This window comes from Mesocricetus auratus, unplaced genomic scaffold, assembly GCF_017639785.1.
Source record: "Mesocricetus auratus isolate SY011 unplaced genomic scaffold, BCM_Maur_2.0 Super-Scaffold_100051, whole genome shotgun sequence".
Classification (NCBI taxonomy): domain Eukaryota; kingdom Metazoa; phylum Chordata; class Mammalia; order Rodentia; family Cricetidae; genus Mesocricetus; species Mesocricetus auratus.
The window spans coordinates 1,850,562-1,874,912 of record NW_024429228.1 but is presented as its reverse complement, the minus strand read 5'-3'; positions in this window follow the sequence as shown (position 1 = coordinate 1,874,912).

Here is a 24,351-nt window from a genome sequence, read left to right as displayed (position 1 = left end):
TTGGTGTTTCATAGATTGAAAACAGCACGTATTATATAAAACTGTCTTTGAGCATCAACCTGGGCTCTTATGGAAGATGCAGAGAGTTAGGGGGACCTAGAAAATAAGAAAGAATAGACAAGTTTCTCTTTTCTCCCCAGCCTACGAGTGTTCTTGTATAGGTGGTCAGATACCCAGGGTCAGAGTTATGTGCTCCATTCCTACAGCGTTCCTCCAGAATCCTCATGACTCAGCCATCAGCACACTCAGGCTGTCCTGAAGGTCCATGGGAGTTTTGCACCCAAGCTGGGGTAGAACAGAATATAATTTCACTAATGATACACTTTTCCATGCTTTCCTCCTTTACCACACAATTCTACATAAATTCTTCAGAGATTATCCCTTACCTTAAATTAGATTTCATGGGGTGATGTGTGGTGAGGAACATAAGAAAAATTAGGAAAGAGACCCTTATAACACTCAGCAGGAGGGTGGTCTCATAAGAATAGCAGCGCTAAAAAAAGCCCTAACTGTCCATTTAGGGTTTTGTTCATAAAGTCTCCAGAGAAATTTTCATCAATTCCATTCTGTTTCTGTAAGCTTTAGATTGAACATAAACAAATGGAAACTAATACACAAACTTTGTACCTGCCTGGGGGAACTGGTATATTAGTCTATAATGCCACAGCTGCTATAATTGCTGCTACAACGCATCACTGTTTCAAGTTCAGTAAAACAAAATCCATACACAGTCTCAGTTTCAAATGTCACTTTTGACACAATCTAAAGAATAGTTTTGAATTCTACCTTCGAAAAGGTCCTAATAAGCTGTGTCTAGTGACTGCAGATTCTGTCTGTAACAGACAGTGAAGCCTAATACACAGGAGGGAAGAACATATAACATGAGCCAATGTAATCACCCACTTAGATATAACATGATTTTCTAAATATATGTAATACGTGCCACCTTCTAGGTTTGTATAGTATGTATGTATGCTGCTATTACTAAAGTTTTCTTTAAGTTGACACAATATATTTAACTCCATATATTTTTTAAAATTGTGTCAGTAAGATAAGGACAACAAATAAGTCTTTTACAAATATACTCTTAAGATAAGTATTTAATTATTTGTGGTGGACAGTGTTAAAGGTTGATTCACAATGACCAACTTTCAGACACTGCTGTCATTTTCTCCTCTAAGGACATACTGCACTCAGAAACTCGACTCTAGAAAGCAGAGTTGTGACTACGTACAATCTCCATCCCGTAGCTAGTGAGGAACTGAAGGCATGCAACAGCCAAAGAATGAATTTAAAAGATCATTCTGTGGTCCAGCTTGTAAGTAACTACTCCCAAGCCTGTGGGAGACCCAGAAACAAAGGACCAGCAAAGCCACATCTAGATTTATGGTGCACATGAATTGTGAAATAATGAGTTCTAGTGATTTAAGAGCAGTTGTTCTTGGAGATGGCTCAGGTTTGACACTGAACACCCACGTCATGACTTAAGGTTGCCTGTAACTCCAGTTCTAGGGGATCCAATGTCCCTCAAGAACTCCTTGGATACTGGGAATGAATGTAATGAATAGATATACATTCAAGAAAAGCACACACAGATACAAAATTGCATAAACAAATTCAAAAATAGATAAGATACAACTATTAAAGACTGCAGTGATTGGAGGCATATGTCTTATGTTCAAAAGACATCCCCCAAATCCCCTAGCTATGTGAACTTAGACAAGTTATTTAACTACTGTGTATTTCAATTTTCTCAGATGAATGTAGGAATAATGCTAGCACTGTATGTCACTTTGCCAGACCAAAAAAATGTTAATTTGGGTAAAATGTCCTGAACAACTTACGTGAAATAACATTTCCACAAATATTTTTATTTTCATTCAGTGTTCCCAACAGTAAGATTTGGCAGGGGAATAATGGCTAAGGAAGAAATATAAGTTATGATAGTTATGACTACTCCAGGAAATTGAGAAAGTGTGGGTAATAAAATGACGAATAAGATGAAAGATGAATGAATGTAGTTATGGTTTTACTGTGTCCTTACTTTTTTTTTACATTTTGTTACCTAGGTAAAAACCTTTTCTCATGGTGTAAAGACAAAGTAAGGAAAGAGCAATTGTTTTAAATTAGAAAAGTAGATTGCCAGTTGATTGGGGTAAAGGTAGTAAGAATATCTATCTTAAAGAAGGCCTGTGAATAAAACCTATCTGTGATTTATAAACCTTAAAGGTTTGGAGGAATTTTCAGCCATGGAAATGATAGGAATTCCATGAGGAAAATATTTGTCTATACAAATTCTTGAACATGTGCCTTACCAAACATTAATAAAAATGTGGGATATTTAAGTCATCAAGGAATCGCTGTGTCCAAAAGGAAGAAGTAGCTGCAGCTCTGCTACCAGTTTCTCCATGGAAAGCACTCATTTTCCTTTTGTTATTCCAGTCTCTGTCCGTGCATCCTTTCAGACACTCTGTTTATTGGGTGTATTGTCAACGGCAGTCACTGAAGAAATACCAGTGAGTGCATAGAACTTGCATGATCTTTGCTCCAGGACTAAATTAAGAATCTTTTAATCTCCATAGCCTAAGTGATGTAAATGATCTTTTTATGATAAATAATGCAAAATGAATTTTTGCCCAATTCATTTAAACATTTTTGTTCCATTGACTTTGTGTACAAAAGAAATGTCTCTAAGCTCAGAGTCAAAAATATGTAAATATCAAGTATCCTAATTTAGAAAAGAGCTCAAATGAAATACATGTCCCTGAAGGTACTAGGCAAAGATGCTAAGGCAGGCATTTGAGGAAGGAATGAGCTAACCTCCCACACAAGACAGAAAGAATTCCAGCAAAGCATATGGATATAGACACAAAATACATCTGTATCCTCAAACTCTTCAGTACATCCATTTGGCTCTTACTCTTTCCCTGAGGATGCGAGCCTTCTCTGCTCAGGCTATTCATTAATGGCCCACCTCCTAATGGGTCTGTCATCCCTGCTCCTCATTTTCTGTTCCCAGACCATTCTTGTATTTGAAACTCTTGCTCTTAGATGCATACCATCAGCCACCACATTTGGTACATCTTTCTACAACTAAAAGAAACAAATCCCATTGTTCTTTGAAGAATTTAACTCCTGGATCACTGTCAACTTTCCCAACACTACTCATGTCATAATAGTAATTTCAATAATTCACTCATGATTTTTCCACCCAAGACTTCCATTTCTTTACCTCCCATTCTTTCAGTAATGTTGGGGAGAAGATAAAGTCTTGTATAATGTGTTTTGATAATATGAGGATCCAGTCTGGTCTACCGAGCGAGTTCCAGGACAGACTCCAAAACAATACAGAGAAACCCTGTCTCGAAAAACACCAAAAAAATTTATGGAGATCAGTCCTGTAAGATGTGGTGTTAGTGAATATCTTTTCCCAATCTGTGGGTTGCCCTTTTGTCTTGCTGACTGTGTCCTTTGCCTTACAGAAGCTTCTCAGTTTTAGGAGGTCCCATTTATTAATTGTCGATCTTAGTGTGTGTGCTACTGGAGTTATGTCCAGGAAGCTGTTTCCTGTACCAATTTGTTGAAGGGTACCTCTCTTTCTCTTTTAAGTGGTTCAGTGTGGCTGGATTTATGTTGTGATCTTTGATCCATTTGGATTTAAGTTTTGTGCATGGCGATAGACATGGATCTGTCTGCAGTCTTCTACATGCCAGCTTCCAGTTATGCTAGCACCATTTGTTGAAGATGCTTTCTTTTTCCCATTGTATAATTTTAGCTTCTTTTTCAAAGATCAGGTGTTCATACATATATGGGTCAGTGTTGGGGTGTTCAGTTGGATTCCATTGGTGTATCTGCCTATTTTTGTGCCAATACCAAGTTGTTTTCAGGTCTATAGCTCTGTAATATAGCTTGAAGTTAGGGATGGTGATACCTCCGGATGTTGCCTTGTTGAACAGGGTTGTTTGAGCTATTCTGGGTCTTTTGTTTTTCCATAGAAAGTTGAGAATTGTTCTTTCAAGGTCTGTGAAGAATTGTGTTGGAATTTTAATGGAGACTGCATTAAATCTGTATATTGCTTTCTGTGAAATTGCCATTTTTATTATGTTGACCCTACCTATCCAAGAGCATGGGAGATATTTCCATTTTCTGGGGCCTTCTTTAAGTTCTTTCTTTAAAGACTCAAAGTTCTTATGATACAAGTCCTTCACTTATTTGGTTAGCATTACCCGAAGGTATCCTATGTTGTTTGTGGCTATTGTAAAGGGTGATGTTGCTCTGATTTCTTTCTCAGACCTTTTATCGTTTGTATATAGTAGGGCTACTGATTTTCTTGAGTTGATCTTGTATCCTACCATATTGCTGAAGGTATTTATCAGCTGTAGGAGTTCCCTGGTAGACTGTTTGGGTCACTTACGTAAGCTATCATATCATCTGCAAATAGTGAAAGTTTGACCTCTTCCTTTCCATTTTTTATTTCCTTGATCTCCTTTTGTTGTTGTATTGCTCTATCTAGAACTTCAAAGACAATAATGAAAAGGTATGGAGAGAGTGGACAGCCTTGTCTTGTTCCTGATTTTAGAGGAATTGCATTGAGTTTTTGTCCATTAATTTAATGTTGGCTGTTGGTTTGCTCTGTATAGCTTTTATTATGTTAAGGTAAGTTTCTGTTATCCCAGATCTCTCCAAGGCCTTTATCATGAAGGGTGTTGGATTTTGTCAAAGGCTTTTTCAGCATCTAGTGAGATGATCATGTGATTTTAGTTTCTCAACTTGTTTATATGATGGATTACATTGATGGATTTTTGTATGTTGAACCATCCCTACATGTATATAATATCAGAGCTGACCATGTGGGGTTGTATAACCAATTGGGGTCTCTTTGCTGGGGAAGACTATTTCTCCTACTCTCAGCATCCTTTAGTTGACAGTAGTTCTTTGTCTAGAGTTGGGTTTCTGTTACATGCACATACACATACACACACACATTCATGCACTCATATTAGCATGTTTATTGGTGTCACCTTTATTGGTATCTTGTTTAGGCAGCCATGTTGTTGAGACTTCATGGGTGTAGTTTCCCTGACATTTCTAGGGCACATGATCTCATAGCAAACTTCCTATTCTTTGCCTCTTGCTATCTTTTGTCCCCTCTTCTACCATGCTACCTGATCCTTAGGTGTGGGAGTTGTGTTATAGATATATCTGCTGGGAATGGACACAACAGGGTCGCTCATTCTCTGCATTTTGATTGATTTTGTTTTTCTGTGATAGCCTCTGTCTGCTGCAAAGAGGCATTTCTTTGATGCATTTCTAAAACTTTAACATTGTTTTGATAGGTCAAATTATTAAATAAACATGTCATGGTCCAAAATGTGTGTCACTGATGTATTTAGTTGGCCATTTTAACTTTGACTAGGCTCTTTGCCAGGTTTCATGACTATAATGTTAAATCAGAAACACTATTCAATACACTATGCTTCTTGACCTAGCTATGGTTCAAATTTGGGTTTTATCGCCTTCTTTCTGAATAAATTTGGACAAATTCCTTTGATTACTTCATCTGTACAATGTAGTGGTATTATCCATACTTATCTCAAGAGCTCTCTTGTAATCGCCTAATAAGATACCATGGCACATGGTAACTATCCAATTAATGTTTTCTTGGCGTTGTTATTAATAAACTATGAGATTTCTACAATGAGACAAAACCTGGTTCTGTGGCACACTTGTGGAAAGGTGTGCTAAAACATCATGGATTACTTTCACCTGTACTCATAAATCTGGCAGGATTTGTCTGACAGGAGATGTATAAGATATTTTGATTTTTTTGAATATGACCAGAGCCCCAAATTCCTGTATTGTGTTGCTTGGGAGCGGCTACATGGCTGGGTTGTGTTTGGGAACTGGCTTTCTCCTTTGAAACCTCAGCATTCTTGGTGACTATCGCTGCACAGATTCAGGAATAATTGGGCACCAGTACTTCCCTGTGGTTGGCAGGAATTCTTTAGAAGCAGCATTTCTTTGCAGCTGTAAATTCTTACCTTCAAAATTTGGACTATTGGTAAGAACTATGCTTTTAATTGATGAATTCTCTTGCAGATGAGATCTGTAGTACCTGTTTGCCTCATCCTGTTTCTCTTAACCCATAATACATGATGGAACCATTAGTCCCATTTCAAACATGCCTTGCAAGCTTTAATTCTCTGTTGCTATTGTGGCTGTCTGGGCACATCAATGTTAAAATTAGAAAGAAATAGGAGCGAGAAGTACAAAGAAGGATACTAGTCAGAAGAAAAGTCAGTGGGAAATTCAGATGAAATCTGTCATTAAAAATCCTGTCTCAGATCTGAAACATCACCTGGAGGTAACTGTGCAGAGATCCTGTCTCATGAGAATCAAAGCAGTTGATTTGGAAAGATACCCAAATCCAAACCTAAGTTTTCTTGGACCATGACAGCCTCAATTACAGAGATCAGAAAACATTTTAATTAGTAGGGGGCGTTTCAGTACAAATCTTTTTAAATCATACTGAAGTCTTGTTTTACATTGAGTAAATGATTCTGTTTTTAGCTAGTTTTGAACTATTTGGTATATTTTGACAGTGGAATCAACACAGTGATATCTAAAGGTAAGTTAACTTTGGAGAAGAATCTAAAATTGGAATTTTAACATATCAACTGTGTACTTATATTAAACCTTTTAACAATTTCTCCTTTTAGTTTTCTCCTCCTGCACTTACGTGTGAGCATAGGATGGAATATCAAGGCCTATATCATGAATTTTTTTGTTGTGTAGATATCTAAATATATGTAAGGATATTAACATATATTTTGTACTGCCAAAACTGTAGCCATGGTAATATTAGAAGTGACTTATTTTTGCCTCAGAATGAAGGCAAAGATATAATCATTTTGTCAATTTGATTTGCTCAGAATAATTTATGTTGGAATAATTTTCTCTGTCTTATCAATGCAAACCACCACTTAACTGTATTAAAACAGAGTTTTATCAACAGCATTCTGTCATAAATTTTGTTTTTCAGTTAAAAATATTCTTAAGTCCTCATTAAACATTAATTTTAAGAAATTTCAGTTAAACAAACAATAAACAAATATCCTTGGTGCTTAACTGAAAACTTGAGTAGAGCCGTTTTTAATATTAAAACTTAAAAGGTGGCAGTAGGTTATTTTGAGATGTTTTACTTTCACAGTGAATCCTAGCACATGAAGCCAGAAAACTGTTGCAGATGAGTAATGAGCCAAGAATAATAAATGGTGATTAATTACCAAGAGTGAGCTATTGTTTTTCTTTACTGAACAAACTTGGATTTCACAGCACAGGTGAAGGAAGCTTGCCATTACCAAATATTTATTTTGATTTAATAATGAGTCACTATAAGGGTCTTAGCAATGTCACTTGACTGAAAATCATGGCACATGTATGAGAAGGAGAAACTCCCCACAGGGCCTAAGCCATGCACCCTTTGTCAGGTTATTTCCTTGAAAGTAATAGAAAACAGCTCATTAATTCAAGAGAAAGCAGAAAGATACAAAAGTGGTGGTGCCTGCTAACTATTATGGCATGAGACGTTATTAGTAAATGCACATTATGTATAATATATGTATGAATAGTGTGGAGGGCTATTGACAAAACAGATGTGAAGTGTGTGGCATTGCTGAGTTTGTAGATGGGAATCTGATAAGTTTTCTTTAAGATGTGACATTTGAGTAAAGAGTAGAGGCTATCAGGAAATTCACAAAGGGAATTCTGAAGGACAAGTGTTTTGGTAGAAGGTTCATACAGGGCTCAAGCCTTGAAGTCAGGGAGCAAACATGAAGTTGGCAAGCGTGGGATCAAGGTATAAAAAATGATGCAGGATCAGCCCTTCCAAGACCCCAACCCCAGCGAGTCCAGCTTCAGGTGAGATTGGGTCTCCGGCGGGGACTGCCCGCCCAACACCCATCCCCTTGATCTTCCGGGCAGCTCCTGGCATCCAGAAGACCTGCCCACACAGGAAAGACATCAGCCCTTCCAAGACCCCAACCCCAGCGAGTACAGCTTCAGGAGACCTGCCCACACAGCAAAGACGTCAACAATTCCAAGACCCCAACCCCAGCGAGTCCAGCTTCAGGAAAGACATCAGCCCTACCAGGACCCAAACTCCATGTCAGCATCCCCAGCTTCAGCTGCAGGAAGGAAGGAGACCAGTGGAGACGGAAAGACCCCACAAGCACCCACTGGAAGAAGAGATGGGAAGAAGACAGAATAAGAGATCACTCAGCAATAGAAACACCAACATGACCCCACCAGAATCCAGGGATCCAACACCAGCAAGACCCAAAAAGCACTACATAGACGAAGAAGAGGAGCAGAGCTTAAAAATTATTTCATGAAGATGATGGAGACCCTCAAAGAAGAAACGAGGAAATCCCTTAAAGAAATAGAAGAAAAAACAAACAAAAAATCCATGAAATGGGGGAAAATTCAAGAAATAAACAAATCTCTCAAAGAATCTAAAGAGCACCAAGAAAAAACAACCAAAAAAATTAAGGAAACAACTCAAACAGTTGAAGGATTGAAAGCTGAAATAGAAACGATAAAGAAAACACAGAATGAAGGGATGCTGGAAATAGAAAAGCTGGGTAAATGATCAGGAACTACAGATGCAAGTATCACCAATAGAATACAAGAGATAGAAGAGAGAATCTCAGGTGTTGAAGACTCATTAGAGGATATAGAATTGTTAACCAAAGAAAATCTCAAAACCAACAAATCCTTAACATAAAATATCCAGGAAATATGGGACACCGTGAAGAAGCCAAACCTGAGAATAATAGGTATAGAAGAAGGCGAAGAAATACAACTCAAAGGTACAGAAAACATATTCAACAAAATCATAGAAGAAAACTTCCCTAACTAAAGAAAGATATGCCTATGAAAATACAAGAATCTTACAGAACACCAAATAGGCTCGACCAGAAAAAGAAGTCACCTTGCCATATAATAATCAATACATCAAACATACAGATTAAAGAGAAAATATTAAGAGCAGCTAAAGAAAAAGGCCAAGTAACATACAAAGGCAGACCTATCCAAATTACACCTGACTTCTCAATGGAAATGATGAAAGCCAGAAGATCCTGGACAGATGTCCTACAAACGCAAAGGGAACAAGGATGCCAGCCCAGACTACTATATCCAGCGAAGCTCTCAATTACCATAGATGGAGAAAACAAAATATTCCATGACAAAGCCAGATTTAAACAATACGTATCCATGAATCCAGCTCTACAGAAAATGCTAGAAGGAAAACCTACAGCCAAGGAAGATAACTACATTCACAAAGACACAGGCAATATATAATCATACTTTACAAAACACCAAAAGAAAAAGGGAGGAGAAACTACACAAAATAACTTCACTAACAATATATTAATCAAGCGCAAACAAGGATCACCAATCAATGGTCATTAATATCCCTCAATGTCAACGGCCTCAACTTGCCTATAAAAAGACACAGACTAGCAGAATGGATACGAAGACAGAACCCTTCCTTCTGCTGCATACAAGAAACACATCTCAACATCAAAGACAGACATTATCTCAGAGTAAAGGGTTGGGAAAAGATCTTACAATCAAACGGTCCCAAGAAATAAGCGGGTGTAGCAATCCTAATATCTAACAAATTAGACTTCAAATTACAATCAATCAAAAGAGATGAAGAAGGACACTTCATATTCATCAAAGGAAAAATACATCAAGATGAAGTCTCAATTTTAAACATCAACGCCCCAAATACAAAGGCACCTACATTCGTGAAAGAAACATTACTAAAGCTCAAAATGCACATAAAATCTCACACACTAATAGTAGGAGACTTCAACACTCCGCTCTCACCGCTAGACAGGACCTCCAGACAGAAACTTAACAAAGAAACAAAAGAACTAATAGAAGTTATGACACAACTGGGTTTAACAGACATCTATAGAACATTCCACCCAAATACAAAGGAATATACCTTCTTCTCGGCAACACATGGAACCTTCTCTAAAATTGACCACATAATAGGAAACATAGCAAATCTATACAGATACAAAAAAATTGGAATAACCCCGTGCATCTTATCAGACCACCATGCATTAACATTAGAATTCAACAATAACACAAATCGCAGAAACCCTACAAACTCATGGAGATTGAACAATGCACAATTGCACCATACCTGGGTAAAGGAAGAAATAAAAAAAGAAATTAAAGACTTCCTCGATTTCAATGAGAATGAAGACACAACATACACAAACTTATGGGACACTTTGAAAGCAGTGCTGAGAGGAAAGTTTATAGCACTAAGTGCCCACATGAAAAAACTGGAGAACAGTCATACTAGAGAATTAATAGCACAGCTGAATGTTCTAGAACAAAAAGAAGCAAACTCCCCCAGGAGGAGCAGATGCCAGGAAATAATCAAATTGAGGGCTGAAACCAATCAAGTAGAAACCAGGAAAACACTGAGAAGAATCAATGAAACAAAGAGTTGGTTCTTTGAGAAAATCAACAAAATAGATAAACCTCTGTCCAAACTAACCAAAAGACAGAGAGAGAGCATGCTAATTAACAAAATCAGGGATGAAAAAGAGGACATAACAACAGACTCTGAGGAAATCCAGAGAATCATCAGGGCATACTTTGAAAATCTGTACTCCACAAAATTTGAAAATTTAAAGGAAATGGACAATTTCCTGGATAGATATCACTTGCCAAAACTAAATCAAGAACAGATAAACAATCTAAACAGACCTATAACCCCTAATGAAATAGAAGCAGTCATCAAAAGTCTCCCAAACAAAAAAAGCCCAGGCCCAGATGGCTTCAGTGCAGAATTCTACCAGAAATTCAAAGAAGAGCTCATTCCAATATTCCTCAAAGTATTCCACACAATAGAAGCAGGAGGCTCACTGCCAAACTCTTTCTACGAGGCTACAATTACCTTGATACCCAAGCCACACAAAGACACAACTAAGAAAGAGAACTATAGACCAATTTCCCTCATGAACATTGATGCAAAAATACTCAATAAAATACTTGGAAACCGGATTCAAGAACACATCAGAAAAACCATCCACCATGATCAAGTAGGCTTCATCCCAGGAATACAGGGATGCAGGGATGGTTCAACATTAGAAAATCTATCAATGTAATCCACCGTATTAACAAACTGCGAAAGAAAAACCACATGATCATCTCACTAGATGCTGAAAAAGCCTTTGACAAAATCCAGCACCCCTTCATGATAAAGGTCCTAGAGAGATCAGGGATAACAGGAACCTACCTGAATATAATAAAAGCAATATACAGTAAACCAACAGCTAACATCAAACTAAATGAGAGAAACTCAAAGCAATTCCTCTAAAATCAGGAACAAGACAAGGCTGTCCACTCTCTCCATATCTCTTCAATATTGTACTTGAAGTTCTAGCTACAGCAATAAGACAACAAAAGGAGATAAAGGGGATACAAATAGGAAAAGAAGAAGTCAAACTTTCACTATTTTCAGATGATATGATAGTTTACATAAGTGACCCAAAAAACTCCACAAGGTTACTCCTAGAGCTGATAAACACCTTCAGCAATGTGGCAGGATACAAGGTAAACTCAAAAAAATCAGTGGCCCTATTATATACAGATGATGAAGTGACTGAGAAAGAAATCAGAGAAACATCACCCTTTACAATAGCCAAACACAGCATCAAATATCTGGGGATAATGTTAACCAAGGAAGTGAAAGACCTGTATATCAAGAACTTTGTGTCTTTAAAGAAAGAAATCAAAGAAGATACCAGAAAATGGAAAGATCTCCCATGCTCTTGGATTGGTAGGATCAACATAATAAAAATGGCAATCTTGCCAAAAGCAGTCTACAGATTCAATGCAATCCCTATCAAAATTCCATCACAATTCTTCAAGGACCTGGAAAGAACATTAATCAACTTTATATGGAAAAACAAAAGGCCCAGGATAGCCAAAACAACCCTATACAATAAAGGAACTTCAGGAGACATCACCATACCTGACTTCAAACTCTATTATAGAGCTATAGTCCTGAAAACAGCTTGGTATTGGCACAAAAATAGGCAGGTAGACCAATGGAACCGAATCGAAAGCCCTAATTTTAACCCACACACCTATGAACACTTGATTTTTGACAAAGAACCTAAAAGTGTACAATGGAAAAAAAGAAAGCATCTTCAATAAATGGTGCTGGCATAACTGGGTACTGGTCTGCAGAAGACTGCAGATAGATCCATGTTTATCACCTTGTACAAAACTTAAGTCTAAATGGATCAAAGATCTCAACATAAATCCAGCCACACTGAAACTTTTAGAAGAGAAAGTGGGAGATACTCTTCAACGAGTTGGTACAGGAGACCACTTCCTAAACATAACACCAGTGTCACAGGCACTGAGATGGACAATTAACAAGGGGACCTTCTGAAACTAAAAAGCTTCTGTAAGGCAAAGGACACAGTCAAAAAGACAAAAAGGCAGGCCACAGAACGGGAAAAGATATTCACTAACCCCATATCTGACAGAAGGCTGATCTCCAAAATCTACAAAGAACTCACAAAATAAGTCTCCAAAACACCAAAGGATCCAATTAAAAGGTGGGGTACAGAGCTAAATAGAGAATTCTCAGTAGAGGAGGCTAAAATGGCCAAGAGACACTTAAGAAAGTGCTCAACATCCTTAGCCATCAGGGAAATGCAAATCAAAACAACTCTGAGATACCATCTTACTCCTGTCAGAACAACTAAAATCAAAAACACCAATGACAATTTATGCTGGAGAGGATGTGGAGAGAGAGGAACACTGCTGGTGGGAGTGCTGACTCATACAGCCTCTTTGGAAATCAGTATGAAGATTCCTCAGGAAAATGGGAATTAATCTACCACTAGACCCAGCAATTCCACTCTTAGGCATATATCCAAATGAGGCAAGTTCATACAACAAGGGCATCTGCTCCACTATGTTCATAGCAGCATTATTTGTAATAGCCAGAACCTGCAAGCAACCTAGATGCCCCTCAACTGAAGAGTGGATAGAGAAAATGTGGTACATTTACACAATGGAGTATTACTCAGCAGAAAAAACAATGGAATCTTGAAATTCGCAGGGAAATGGATAGCACTGGAAGAAACCATCCTGAGTGAGGTAACCCAGTCGCAAAAAGACAAACATGGTATGTACTCACTCATATATGGATTTTAGACATGGATCAGGATAGTGCCAGTCTGCACTTCCACTGATAGAGAGTCTGGGAAACAGGAAAGAACCTAAAAGATATGCATATATGCATAGTACCCAAGAGAAGAGGATTGAGACAAGATCCTCTGAATGGATGGGGAACACGGCGAGGGGTGGGGGGGAGTGGGACCTGGGAAGAAGAGAGGGGGTAAAGAGGAAGGGAGTTGGTCATGGGGGAACAGGAAGTTGAGGGGGTGGGGGTAGAATATGGGGAAGAGGGAGTCATAGGATCGAAGACAGATCAGGCACCAGAGTGACCTCGAGTGATCTAAAGGGATGACACCAATTGGCAAGCTAAGCAATAGTGGAGAGACCACCTCGAATGCCCATTCCTGATAATGAACTTGATGTCTATAACCATCCAGGAGCCTTCATCCTGTGACTGATGGAAGCAGAGGCAAACACACAATTAATCACTGAACTGAACCCAAGGAACCCAGTGACAGTGAGAGAGGAGTGATGAGCAAATTGGCAAAGAATGGGCTGGCAAAACCAGCAGAGACAGCTGATCTGAACAGGGGAGAGCTCTTGGACCCCAGACCGACAGTGGGGAGGCCAGCATGGGACTGATCTGGACCCCCCAAATGTGAGTGTCAGCGAGACGTCCTGGGCAACCTATGGGGCCCTGAGCTGTGGATCAGTGTCTATCCCTGGAATACAAACAGTCATCTTGTGCCTATAGCACAAAGAGGGATGCTCTCTCAGCCTGGACTCTTAGGGGAGTGCTTGGACCCTACCCAGAGTGAAACCAGGGATTCATTCACCTGCCTCTGCCTCCCAAGTGCTGGGATTAAAGGCGTGCACCACCAACGCCCGGCTTGATCTCCATAATTTAAGAAGAACTCAAGAAGCAAGTCTCCTAAACACCAAAGGATCCAATGAAAAAGTGGGTTACAGAACTAAATAGAGAATTCTCAGTAGAGGAGTCTAAAATGGCTGAAAGACACTTGAGAAAGTGCTCAACATCCCTAGCCATCCAGGAAATGCAAATCAAAACAACTCTGAGATACCATCTTGCTCCTGTCAGAATGGCTAAAATCAAAAACTTCAATGACAGTTTATGCTCGACAGATTGTGGAGAAAGGGGAGCAGTCCTTCACTGCTGGTGGGAGTGCTGACTCGTACAGCCACATTGGAAATAAGTATGGAGATTCCTTAGGAAAATAGAAATCAGTCTACCACAAGACCCAGCAATCCCACTCTTAGACATATACCCAAAAGATGTACATTCATACAACAAGGATGTCTGTTCCACTATGTTCATAGCAGCATTATTTTTAATAGCCAGAACTTGGAAGCAACCTAGATGCCCCACAACTGAAGAGTGGACAGAGAAAATGTGGTACATTTACACAATGTAGTACTACTCAGTGGAAAAAACAATGGAATCTTGAAATTTGCAGGCAAATGGATGGCACTCGAAGAAATTATCCTGAGTAAGGTGACCCGGTCACAAAAAGAGAATCGTGGTGTGTACTCACTCATATATGGATTTTAGACATGAATCAGGGGAGTGCCAACCTACAATCCCACTGCCAGAGAGTCTGGGAAACAGAACCTTCATCTAGCAACTGATGAATGCAGAGGCAGACACCCACAGCTAAACACTGAACTGAACCCCTGGAATCCAGTGACAGAAAGGGAGAACTGATTGGCAAAGGAGTTAAGACTGGGATGGTTTAACCCACAGAACCATTGAACTGAACAACGGGGAGCTCTTGGACCCCAGATTGATAACTGCATGGAAAGTATGGGACTGACTCAGACTCCCTGAATGTGAGTGTAAGTGAGGAGGCCTACGTAATCTATGGGGCCTTGAGTAGTATTTATCCCAGGATACTTCTAAATTGTTTCCTGCCTGTGGTGATATTTTTCTTGCACAAATAAAGCCTGTCTGGAGGTCAGAGAATGGAGCTTGCCATTAACGAATCATAGAGCTCTGGAGCTCTGAACAGAGAGGCAGGATATGACCTAGCTGGGTAGAAACAGGATATAAGCAGGGAGAAACAGGAAATTGCTCTCTTCTCTGCTGAGATGCTTAGGAGCTAAGGTATGCTGTGGTTTGCTCCTTCTCTGATCTCTCAGCAGTATCTGTTTTGCACAAATCATGAATAAAATAAACTCTTCTTTCCTTAAGTTTCATTGATTAGGTATTGTATGATAGCAATTAGAAAGAGGACCAATTCAGATGCCACTTGCTGATGTTCTAGTATGAGCTAAATACAATTCTAGTTACTTTATATGCATTGTATTGTCTAATAGAATAATTAAATCTATGTAGAATAAAAGACTTCAATTTTTAATAATCTAACTTGTTATATTTCCTCTAAATGTAAGCCCTATTTGATTTCAAATATAGCAGTTCAACAACTGCTTCTTCCTCTACATATTTTCACGTAATTCATATCTAATACTATCTCTATGTATGCTGCTCTGACTGATTTATGCTTTTTTATATCATATCAACAGAGAGATAATACTTTCAGTGGGAAAGATCACTCAATAGTATGACTATCTTTTATTTTTTTCAGTCTGGAACAGCATGAAATCAGGATCCATGGCCCCTCCTTCAGAAGCCAGATATTTTCCATCTTTATTTTATCATTTTTACAAGATGATGAAAAGACCATGGATTTCTGGGAAATTTCTCATGTAGAGAGTCTGGGAAACAGAACCTTCATTCAGTGACTGATGGAAGCAGAGACAGACTCCCATGGCTAAGCACTGAGCTGAACTCAAGAAATCCAGTAACAGAGAGGGAGGACTGATGACCAAAGGGGTTAAGACTGGTCTGAGTTAACTCCCAGAAACAGCTGACCTGACAAGGGTTAGCTCTTGAATCCCAGACTGATGCCTGGGAATCCAACATGGGACTGATCAAGACCCCCTGAATGTGGGTATCAGTGAGGAGGCCTAGGTAATCTATTGAGCCTTGGGTAGTATATCAGTATTTATCCTGGGTATACAAATGGACTTTGGGCTCCCATCCAACAATGAGAGATGCACTCTCACCCTGAACTCTTGGGGGAGGGTCTAGGCCCTTCCCTAGATGAAATGACAGACTATGGACACCTCGATGGAGGACCTCACCCTCCCTGGGGAAATGAGGGGATAATGGGGGAGTTGGTGGGAGGGCTCGGGAGGAGGGGAGAGAAAGGGAGAGAGACCTGGAATTGACATGTGAAGCAAGCTTGTTTCTTCTAATTTAAATTTAAATTTAAAAATAAAATATAAAAAATAAAAATAAAATAATTTATAAAAAAAGGAGATCTTCTCTATACACATTTTGCTTTCTTCAGAACATTTCATGGTAGATATGGAGAACACTGACCTGCAGGCTAGTTCATTAATGGTGTGCTTTCCCCCAACTCCCAGCCCAGCCTACCTCCCTGGAGCTCCTAGGTAGGACGTTTAAGAGACTTTGCATTACCTTAGCTATTCCAGGCAGCTGTGATATAATTCAAAATAATTTTTTGTTCTATCTGTGATTCTACACATTCTCTTGCTGTCCTGGAACTCACTCTGTAGACCAGGTTATCCTCGAACTCACAGAGATCCACCTGCCTCTGCCTCCCAAGAACTGGAATTAAAGGTGTGTGCCACCAACGCTCGGCCTAGCTGTGATTCTAATATTCAATATATGTCCTGACTTTATTAGCTAGTTGCTTATTAAAATATCTGAGTTGCTGGTAAATGAATATTTGCATTCATATTATGTCATAATCTTGAACATTTTAAGGTTTGTATAAAAAATATTTGAAGCTGTAAAAACCTATCTGAATAACTTTCCTGTTGGTTATTGTGCTGTTTAGGGAGTATAACTACTCCATAATTAGATATAAAGTCATCATAATTTTTATCCTGGCTAATCACCTTATAACAGTGTCTGTATCTCTAAACCTCTGTATTAACTTTTTTTTTTTTGAGAGAGAGGGTTTCTCAGTGTATCTATGGCTGTTTGGAACACATACTGTATGTAGAACAGGCTTTCTTTGAACTTAGAGATCTACCTGCCTCTGTCTCCAGAGTTCCATATTGAATCCTAATATCATAATATATTGAATGCATTTGTCTTTATGGTGCCAAGAGAAAGATGAAACTTTTGTATTTGTAAATGGACAGAATACATAAAATTATTTCCTGTAATGGACAATGATAACAACGTACCAATTATATAACAATTGTGTGATAAACATGAACTAGATTCTGTTGTTTGAACACTAAAACAATATGTCCTATTGACAACTATATGGTAGATAATTTTCTTTAAAACAAAAAAAATGAAAGGGCAGTTGGCAACAGTTCTTCTATTGTAAGGCAGAAGTGAGACAAGCTGTATATGAGTAAAAGTTTAAGGCAAAATGGAAACTCTGTGGTTTTAAAAGAAAAAATGATGGGGCCAGAGATTTATGGAGGAAAATATCAGGATAATCTTTGACTACTCCTGAGAAATCATTGGGTGTTTCTCCTTTGAGGTTCTCGGGTAAGACAACAGACTAGAAATTGCCTCCATGTGCCCTGGTTAAGAAGAGTTAGTGTGAGAAGGAGTTGACCACGCCAAAGGAAGGTGAGGGCAATCTTCAGAACCCTCAAAGGTAGGGACCGACTGACAGCTGAAGGTTGCCGAGAAAGGGATGGGAAACAGATGAAGACCAGGCCGAGGCAAGCACACCTCAGCCAGGCAGCTCCCCCAATAGACGGGAACCGGGGGTTTCATCCCTAAACTGAACTGTGCAGCCCTGATAAGAGACTGGCCGTCCTCCTAACTGGGCAGTCTATAGGACCTCTGACAGTGGAACCAGTATTCCTAGTTCACAAATGGATTTTTGGGAGCCCATTCCCCATGGAGGTGGAGGGATGCTCTCTCAGCCCAGATACATGGAGGAGGACCTAGGCTCCCTCAAAGATGTGACAGGCTTTGATGATTCCCCATGGAAGACCTCACCCTCCCTGAGGAGTGAATTGGGGGGTGGGATGGGAGGGTCGGTAGGGGACGTGGGAGGATGGGAAAAAGAGGGAACTGGAATTGACATGTAAAATAAAATTGTTTTATAGATTAAATTAATAAGCTAGAGAGAGAAGTGGAGAAGAGAGGAGAGAAGAGAGGAGAGGAGAGGAGAGGAGAGGAGGGGAGAGGAGAGGAGAGGAGAGGAGAGGAGAGGAGAGGAGAGGAGAGGAGAGGAGAGGAGAGGAGAGGAGGGGAGGGAGAGGAGGGGAGGGGAGGGGAGGGAGGAGAGGAGAGGAGAGGAGAGGAGAGGAGAGGAGAGGAGAGGAGAGGAGAGGAGACGAGAGGAGACGAGAGGAGAGGAGAGGAGAGGAGAGAGAGAGGAGACGAGAGGAGAGGAGACGAGAGGAGAGGAGACGAGAGGAGAGAAGAGGAGAGGAGAGAAGAGGAGAGGAGAGAAGAGACCGGCAGTCAACCCTCAGAACTCGCTCTCAGCCTTCACAGGCCTCAGATACAGCAGGCTTTAGTGAGACAGTAACTCCTCTGGCAACGGGACTGAAGGGGAGAAATATCCCAAGTTATGTTTTATGACTCCGAAGGTGATGGCTGGGTACCATAATGAGATGAAACCTACTGTTTAAAACAGAGCTACCCTGCGACCTAAGAAGAGGAAACAGCTACAAGTCTACCCTACCACAGCCCAGGATGAGCGCAGGGAGGCAGTTAGGGAGAGAAGCACAGACTTGCCAGAACTGTAAAGTTCAGGGAGACAGCCAGCCCTCAGCAGCCAGGAGCAGGCATCATCAACTGACAGTAAATCTGAGGTTTGAGAGCGCTGAGCCTTAGGCCCCAGGGTGGGTCTGCTCTCTGCTACAGAGTCTCCACAGCTGTGTTTCTCCAGCCCGTGATCAAATAGGGGGCTTGGGAAGTATGAAGACGGACCACAGTGTTGCGATTGCACTTCCCTCACTCAGCGAGGCTGAGAGACACTCTCCAGCTGGAACATTAAGCATCCTGAAGAGTGGGTGTGTGGGTAGTTTCATAGAACATGACCACCCCACATACTACAAAGTTGAGTGTGGCCAGCAGAGGTCCTCAGAACACTAGGAAGGGGAGCTACTGAAGCGTAAACCGTCCTGTGGACATTGGCTTCTTGTCCAGTACAAAACACAAGCGAAAAGGGTAGGAAAGGCAAGACTCCCACAAGCACAGCCGACCCACGCAGTTCCACTCATGTAACTGGAAACTTCTGCGGACCAAGAAAGGGGCTGTACATCTTTTCCCTTCCTGTACGCTTGTGCTCCCCTACCTAAAATTACACCTTCAGTAATATTTCTACTTTATTATATTTTAAAAACCACTGTTTTTATTTTTATTCTCATTCATAGATTCACCTAATTCTGCTTATGCAGGTTTTCAATATTGTGCAGACTTTTCTTATCTTTGTGTGTGCGTGTGTGTGCGTGTGTGTGCGTGTGTGTGTGTGTTTCTTGTTTGCTTCCTTGCTTGCTTGCTTTAATGGCCCTATGTTTCCCATATTTTTTCCTTTACTATATAGCTTTGGCAGTATTTTGAATTTATCTTATTTTAATTTAATCAAAACAAATTTCTTATAGTTTATTTTATTTCCTCCTATCTCATTGTGTGTTCAATTTTTTTCTCAACATTAGGATGGATTTTGTTGGTGTTCTTTCTTATTTTATCCTTTATTTCTGATCTCTTGTTTTTTTCTCATAGGTAAACTCTTCTCCACTCCTGTTCTTTTCCTTCTTTTATTTAGTCTCATTCCTCTTCCATTTACTTCTTTTCCTAATCCCTTTTACATCATTCATGTATTATTTCCACATTCACCATGAATAATTTTTAAATTCATTGTGTACTATATATTACTCTAGCCATTTTCAGTGTTGTGGTCATTGCTGAAGTATCAGTGGGATTTAATCAATTTATATGTATTTCTGTAACTTTTTACACTTTGATATTGTTAAAGCAATTCTTCTCCTTTCTGGGTGGTACAAGGGACTGAGTTCTTGAAAATGGGCCTAATAAGAAAATACCAGAAGAATAAAGCCAGAAGAAACAAATGAACAAATGCAGTACAAGAATTATACAAGTGCAAGACAAGAATCATGTAAAAGCAAGGCAGATGTGATCTTCTAAAACATTAATTCTTCAACTACTGAATTCAAAGTTCTAGGAAAAAAATTACTCCTACAATTAACATGGATGCTCAAAAGACTCCATTTAGCCAATACTATGGACTGTACACTATGCAGCAAAGTTTGGAGGGTATAATCTAATATTTCTATGTATATCCAATTCCTGGGTGTTTGTTTCTAGTTCTCAGATGTTTACAGAACATAATATGAATAAAACTCAGCATAGTCAAAACGCCTTGAAGGTTAAAGTATCAGGGTCTGAATGGCCTGTGTGCATTAGCTACTACCCTCCAGGGGACTTGAAACTGGATTCACCATCTCAGTCCATTTGGCTTGCTAGAAGTGAAGTAGAAGACTACCTGACAGTTTTGAGAATCTCCATCATGAACAGCAGACATCCAAACACTCTAAAAATCAAAACTTCTTGAGTACCAATGTCAGACAATGAATTGAAATTTCTGTGCCTGACATTGAAAGACAACACAATTTATGCTCACTGAATAAAAAAATATTATTGGCAAGACAATGGTGGTACACACCTTAATCCCAGCACTCAGAGACAGAGGAGATGGATCTCTCAATCTGGTCTACAGAGTGAGTTTCAGACAGAGAAACCCTGTCTCAAAAAACATTTATATGTGTGTGTGTGTGATTAAATATATATAATTATATGTATCATACTTAATATAACCAATTTTAAACTAAGTTCAAGATACAAATGAAGACAATCAAATTCTTGTTCAGATGTAGATCCCATCCCCAGGATATCTCATCATTTGTATGAAAATATTCCAAATTCCAAAATCTGAAACACTTTGGTCCCAATCTGGTGTTTTAGATAACAGATTGTCACTCTGTAATTGAGCAGAATGTAAAGGAAAATACAGTTCTCACCAACTCGAATACTAGACCCATCAGCCATCTCTAATAAAAGAGAGCAGCAAGTATACAGAGTGCTAATAATTGAATTTAAGGAAAAGAACTAAAACTAGTAACATAGTCTGAATTGACCTTTTTATAAGTCTTATGTGTCAGTTTCATTTAGCCTCTGCTCTAAGAAATCCTCTTTTTTAATTAAATTTTAGGGGAGTTTTCTCAGTATATCACACCCACAGAGCCAGGGGGGAAGAGAGAAAGAGAGGGAGAGAGAGAGGGAGGGAGGGAGAGAGAGCTCAAAAGGACTGTTTGCTTGTCAATGTACTTTTTTTTGGTTTTTCGAGACAGGGTTTTTCTGTATTGTTTTGGAGGCTGTCCTGGAACCCGCTCTGTAGACCAGGCTGGCCTGGAACTCACAGAGATCTTCCTGCTTCTGCCTCCTGAGTGCTGGGATTAAAGACACGCGCCACCAACTCCCGATGTCAATGTACTTTTTGTATATTCTCCCTGAGAAACCCTTTTCTCTACCCTAACGCACACAACTCTGCCCACCCTGTGTTTTTCAACTCATCTTTGTTCTAGCTCCACTATGTTTTAATATTCCATGAACCGTTATCTAATCCCACTCAGAACCATCAGCTCTTTCTTTTGTGTTTCGTGGGGTTTTGTTCATTACGCCAATTGGCATTCATTTTCATTATAATTAATAGTGTTCGCCTTTTGTGTCTGTTGCCTCCATCATCCAGTAAGCCTTCTGATGGCTGGCATGTGACACACTGTCATTAGGTGTTCGTCAGACTGAAGTACATGCTACTCATTCTGTGCCCAGAGCGTCATCTCCACCCATTTCTGCTTCTAGAACACACTGTTCTCAGGTTTTATTTGCAGTTGTTCACCTGAAATGACTTAGAAATATCAACTCAGGGTCAACGTTTTTAAAATAGGCAGAGGAGATAAAGTTTTTAAACCATTTTTATTTTTGAGATTACATTATAATTACATCACTCCCAGGAGCCTCCACTCTATGCAAAGAATTACAGAGAGCTAAAAATTTGAACGTACCTTTCAAAAATCAAGTAAAGCTAGGAGTAATGGATGAATTTATGAGAACAAAACTTTGCTTCCTTACCTAAAGCAGAGCCCTGTGTCTTCAGGGAAGAGAAACTTTAAAATAACTCATCATTAGAAGTTATTAGGCGATTCTGACCACACAGAAAAGGGTGTTTTGATAGAATCGGCACATTGCAAACAAACACACTCATTTCCCATCCTTTTTCTTAAATGGCTAATTTAGGTACTGCCTTCAGTCATGCAGAATAGGGAGACACTGTGACAGAAAGACAGCGGCTTTAGAATGAAAACTCCCAAACCTAGAGTCTGCATCCACTCCTGACTGCAACCTCCCTGGGCAGGGGTGAAACCGTCCCCTTCCCTGTGGGGAGAGAAGTAACCTCACCTATCAGAGCCCTGTGCTCTTTGTCACCTGCACCCCCGAGAAGGGAAACTCTTCCTTCTCTCAGTGCCATGATTAGCTCTTCCTGTGTGCAAACTCTTAGCACCATCTAAGTGAGCATTAAAGGAGATCAAAAATTAACACCAAAGCTTAGCAGAAATCTGACATAGTAAGAAGAGGAGGCTTCTTTGGAGTCAAAAGATGGGTGTAGACATTAGTTTATACTTTACAAAGTCCTTCCACCAAGTACAAAGACCCTATTGTAGTCTTGTAGTTTCTCTCTCTCTCTCTCTCTCTCTCTCTCTCTCTCTCTCTCTCTCTCTCTCTCTCTCTCTCTCTCTCTCTCCTCTCTCCCTCCCTCCCTCCCTCCCTCTCCCCCTTTCTCTGCTTATAGTAGGTTTGTGTTTCCTGACTCCATTGAGTGGAACTATGTGGCCCAACCTTGGTCGTGTCCAGCCTAGAACAGTCAACTAAAGATGGAAATCCTGTATGGCTTTCTTTTCCTTCTAGCAATAGGTGAGCAAGGCTCATTCAATATGCTCTGTAGGTTTGGGTCTCCAAATGACAAGCACCACAGCATCCTTTCCTACCAACCGCTCTTTGACATAGTTGATGAGCAAACACAAAAGGCACTATGATATACAGATTCTGTTGTTGTTGTTTTGGAGGGATGTTTGTTCAGTTGGTTTGGTTTGCTTGTTTGTTTGTTTGGAGCAGAATAGCCTAACCTTTGTAACTGCTACAAGCAGGCGGTAATTTGGGATTCAGTTAGTAGAGAAGAAAAATCAAATCTCAGGAAAGTAGAGTGATTTTCATGATTTGCAAGGTAGAATTAGCTAGGCAATTATAAAAAAATGTATAGCAAGTAGCTAAAAAGAAAAATTCATAACCACATTTTATGAACACAAATGGAACACAGTTTTTCTGAAAAAAGGGGGGAAATTGTTGAAGGGGTCTTTGCAGTGTTATGGCAAGAAGGAAAATTATGCATGAAGAGGTGAGAAGAAAAACTCAGTTCAGCCTGAGTTAAGCTGCATTAAACTTCAAAAGTCTAACACCAGGTAGTTTATTGCCACCATATTTAAACACAGAATAATTTGAAAAAAAGTTTCCTGGTATAATACAATCTCCAGTGCACAAGGAGGCATAATTACATCGAAACAACTCAAAGTACACATCATTTCTTTCAAGGAGATGGGCTCTGGAGATAGGCTGCATACATTAGCTTAAGGACCTATGGAAGGACCTGGCCTGGTCTTGTTCAGACAGATAGCAAGGAGATCATTTGGGCTATTAGCCATCTCTGTTCCTGGTTGTGAAAGTTTGGGGATGTCCCTGGATATACAGGTAATGTAAGGGACATTTAGATTATTAGCCACCTTAGGTCCTGGCTGTGAAAGCTTGATATGGCATGGCTGGACAGGTAATACAGATCATCAGGCTGTTAGACACCTGGAATTCCCAGCCTTCTGGGTAGAAGAAAGGTATTTCTTCATTTGTGGAGACACTCCTGAATCATTAACATTCCTAGTTTTCCTAGGAACCTGTGGGTACAAGGACATTTGTGCTCCCAACAAACTGTCAAAAGCACTTACTTAATTTAATTTGTATGTGTA